We start from the raw sequence: 5,153 nt of genomic DNA, 5'->3' as shown, positions 1-5,153 counted from the left end.
TGTTTTGTTTTGATATATAAGTTGTTCGGGTTTTTTCATCTAAAAAAAAGCAACATTAATTTCTTGACGACCTAATATTTTGTAAACGAGCTACACAAAAATAAGTTAGGAAAAGAAGTATTGAAAGCTGGTGGTTCTTACCTAGTAACGTATTGAGTTAACGTATTAACACAAACAAGCATGACTTATAAAGAAGAAAATGTTTACGAGGAATAAAACGTAAACTATAGATGTTTGATATCCTTCCAATTATATCTTCAGATATTAGTAAGTAACTTAATTTTTCCAGAGTTCTTGTATTATTCTATATCTATGTTAAAACATACCTCATTATGAGGTTTTGAAAGTTCAAGTCGATTCCAATATAAACTTAAAAATTGTGTTTGTGTTAGTTGGGTAATTAGTTTGTATTGTTGAGCTTATAACAAAATGAATACGGATTTCAGCGAGTAAATAATTAAGGCGATTTTTAATAAATGGACCAAACTTTTATTTTTTAAGTTTTATTTGTTTATACATTTGTGAATAACAATTAATGTTTATAACTTGAAGAAGAACTTGAATAATAAGCTTAATTTTTCTTGCTTTTTTATCTAAGTATTTTAAATTGTAATATTTTTTGTGTTCTATACTAAAACTTTATTTTAAAGCTAAAGTCATAATACATTTGCCAATTGTGGACTTTATACGTAAATTATCATGAAAAAACAGCCATTCGCACCTCGAAACGTTTTAAATGTAAAAATATCTAAATTTACCAACATACAGTTCATTTTTCCTATCAAAATACTGTATCATTTGTGGCTTGTGATAATGTCCATTGTAAACTATTCTTCAACACCAATCGCTTTGCTTGAGATGTTGTATTGTTTTGGCTGCTAATAACACAGATTTATTGTGGAATATCTGAGAAGAAGAAAGAGGATGACTTCCTGTTATAACAAATAGTTAATTAATGTTAACAAAAACTTTTTTAAAGGAGATTTATTTCTTACACGAATGTTTCACATTCCGGTTTAACTGACGATTTCTGGTATTGAATGAATTGGACAGTGATTTGTGGGAGACAAAAGATAGTTTGAAATGCTAATTATTACACCTCTGAATTTGGAACGCAATGGACAACTTAAGGGGAGTGTGGAATGAAAATAGCTTTGCTGTTAACTTTGTTTTGTAACAACTCCAACCAAAAGTTTCTATAATCACTTAAAATTATCAGTAGAGGTGTATAAACTTTGGTACAAAATTATCAATTGGCTGGACGAATGAACACCTATGAATGTTTCTGAAAAATTAAAAAAACCTGATTTAATGAATAGAAAATAATTATGATTCGTTTAACACAGAAAACCCAATGAAGCATCAACTCAGTTTCATAGACTGTGACACAGTTGTCATCTTACTGGCTCTTTCTTGACATTAATAAACAAATGCACAATACAGACATGCTCGATGTACTCTAGAATGAGCAGGTTGGCTGTTTGAACTTGTGATATTAGTTCAACAGGAAAAAGGAGCTTTTAGGAATGGGTGATTTACTCCTAATTAGGGTAGGGGCTGGCTTGTTTGAAAAGGCTATTAACTCAACTGTAAGTGTAGTTTTTACGTAGGAACAGACAGTGGTGAAGGCCAGAATAGTGAAATAAAAATAAGATGTAAAGAGAAGTATAGTGTAGGAACAAAATACGGAAATATTTTTAATGATAAGCTAAACTATTATTATTCTATTGACAGAAGTAAGAAATAAAATGGATGCTTTTGTCGGAACAGAGGAATTTGATGTAATGGGAATAGCTGAAACCTGGTTAAATGTAGACAGTTTTGATGACAGGAATTTCTGTAATAGGTTACTTAATAGAGATAGAGTACATAAGTAGGGGGAAAGAGTGACTTTACATGTAAAATGTGAGTTACATCCCATTAAAATAGAAGATATAAAAGCTAATGGCAATAGGGTTGACTCTATTTGGGTTTTGTTAGTGGTTATAATGAGAAAAATGTTTACTTGGAATTTGTTACAGATTACCTAATGAAATTGATGGCATTATTGAGAAACTGTACAATGTGATAAAGAATTCAACTTTTAATGGGGCCGGGAAAGGATAATCTTTAACTAAGATGGTTTTATATTTGAACAGTGTAGTTGGCCTTTGGAAGGGATTGCATGCAGAAGTGGTGAATGTAGCATTTTGTTTTTATTTTAAAGTTTAGTGGATGGGACAGCCTAGATGGACCAACAGGTATCATGCTTTCCTTAAATTATATGTACATATATGGTTGTTATAGCCACACAATAGACTATCTGCACTCTGTCCACTGGAGGAAATAGAATCCCATGCAGATGTAGGTATTGAAACCCGGTTTCTAGCGCTATAAGTCCGCAGAATGCCGCTGTGCCACTGTGGAGCATACATCAAGAAAGAGGTATTAAAACATAATTATATATCTTTGAAACATTTATTAAGAATATCACAAAAAGAGTTACTGAAACATAAAAATATATATTTAAAGAATTTGGAACATAGGAAGTTATATAGGAAAATATAATAAGGATAGCTGAAAGAAGCTAAAGTTTTTGTTTAAATCTGGATATTCAATTTCAGCACCAGTTAACTTTCTTTGAAGTTGGAAGATCTTGAGGTTATAATTTTTCAGTTTAATCAGAAATCGAGTGATTGGTGTTTTGACTGTGTATGCGGATAGGAGAATCACAAGGATTTAAATGTTTCTGGCTAGTTCCGCTCAATATATCCAAATGTTATCAGACAGTACTTTTATTGATAAACGACTCATGAGGCAGAAAACTAGGAAGAGGGTATGTCTTTAGAAACATATTTGGAAATAAAGCATAATTTAATTTATGGATAAAAAGACTTGACTGATTTTTGAAGTTGGGTTTATATGAAAATGCAAAAGGTATCAGATTTTTTCCCAAAATAGTTTGTAAAAATATATGATGGAAAATTATCTAGTATCAAGATGTGACTTATCTATTTGTTCAACGTCATCAGTAATTTTATATAAAAGTGTTGACTGTTTAAATATTCCAGAAAACTAGCAACAAACGTTTATGGTGACAAAAAGGTTTACAAGGATTGATCCTGCAGGTGCGCCATCTATCGAGCATAAAGTTTACTGTTGAAAACAAAGTGAGTGTCCCTGCAAGATAATTTGATTAACTCTTTAATCAAGTTGTTGTTGGACACAGTTATTGTATTAGGAAGTAAGTAAATTGAGTAGATCTTAATGGTTTGTTTATTGAATCATTCTGCACAATATTCTGCGGTGCTTCTGTCCTTAAATAAACCAATTGATACAAACTTCAGTAAAATAGCCGTTGCCTATGTAACCTTTACCTGAATTTGTTTTTGTTTGTTTGTTTTAAAGAGAAGCCACATTGGGCTATCTGCTGTGTCCATCCCAGAGAATAGAACCCCGAATTTTAGCGTTGTTAAACTTACCGCTGTCCCACATCTAAGTAAAAGGATTAGTACATGCATACTACTTTCGACAAACGATTTGCAAGAGTATCATAACTACATGCAGAACATCTGCACGTAGATTTATAAATTGTTATATATATATACATATTATATACACCATTCTAAATTGATAATAAGGTTACTGGATAAGCAACATGTGTTTCGTTTATGTTAGGCCCACAATACGTTTTTGGTAATTTAGTTATGACAATTAGTATGTTATGTGTTAAATACAAGAAAAGTGATAAAAATTAAAATAAAATAAAAACTATCGCAAGCAAAAAATTTTTCTTATGATAAAGCTAAGGTCAATATGTCAAAATATCTATTTCGTGACTAATTTCGTTTTGACAGTTCATTCGCACAGCACACATGAACATAATGAAAATATATTCAATATCCAGAGTATAATTGTTACTTCTTCGGTGTTTCAAAAGTCACAGAGTTAGAGATCATTTCTTTACTTGTTTCGTTTGCAAATAGTAGCGAAGAATTAAGAAATACTATAAAAATTTAGACATCCAGAACATGAAACTACACTAGCTGAATATATTTTTATCATTCTTCTTATAATATTTAACACATACCATATATGAAATTTTCACATAACCGCTTAAACTTGAAACATGAAACTTATCGACAAACACAAAATTATAATACATACATATGTATATGATAGTAAACTTGCGCTACATAATATGTCTTAGTTGCCCAGAAAGCGGACGGCTCATCGAGTCTCTTAATATCAGGTAGAATAAACTCACTTAACAACTATAATACGATCTGACGTTTACTTGACAAACATATTTAATTGAGCTGAAATTTTGGAAAGTGCTTTAAGGTTTACAGATTAACGCCCAAACAAAGAACTTCCGATTTAAACATTTTTCACACATAATTGTTGTAACGCAATTTCGGTGTTTAACATTTCACATAAAGGTTAACTTTAATACTGTTTGAATTTAGCTATCAGCATGATTTCCAAAGATGATTAAAATTATTAAAAGAGATGACACTACAGGACTGGAAATATGCTTTTCTAAACTGTAAATTACAAAATAAAGACAACATATTGCAGTCAACGTATCTTTTAATGCAAAATAAATTACCATATTAAGGCCACCCACTTCACCCTCGCTCAAACGGATGGTATTTCATTCAGTTTAAACTTATTAAAGGTGAAACTAAACCTGATTACTTGACATTCAGAGTGAAGTATTTTTTAGTACATTCAAATCATTTTCGCTAAAGAAGATAGTTTTGAAAGTGAGAACAGTCATCTAATATTTTGGTGTCGACTTACATATACGATTACAATGTACAGTATTGATAACATATTAAAACAAACGCATAACGTTTTTACATTTGATTTAGACGTATTTAAAGTGCTATATTAAACAGTTCGCCCAGATTACTTAGAGATTTGTTAACTTTTCAAAATTTACTGAATAAAAGGTGCGAAATATAAATTCATGTATCATTATAAGGATACAAGATTGTTTTCTTTCTTTAGACTAATAGCCTGCAAATTTCAAATCAACTTATATGCGAGATACTTCACACTAAAATGGTTTGTTTGTTTGTTTTGAATTTCGCGCAAAGCTACACGAGGGCTATCTGCGATAGCCGTCCCTAATTTAGCAGTGCAAGACTAGAGGGAAGGCAGCTAGT

The sequence above is a fragment of the Limulus polyphemus genome, unplaced genomic scaffold, assembly GCF_000517525.1.
Source record: "Limulus polyphemus unplaced genomic scaffold, Limulus_polyphemus-2.1.2 Scaffold237, whole genome shotgun sequence".
NCBI classification, from domain to species: Eukaryota; Metazoa; Arthropoda; class Merostomata; order Xiphosura; family Limulidae; genus Limulus; species Limulus polyphemus.
Note: the sequence above shows the minus strand (reverse complement) of the source record.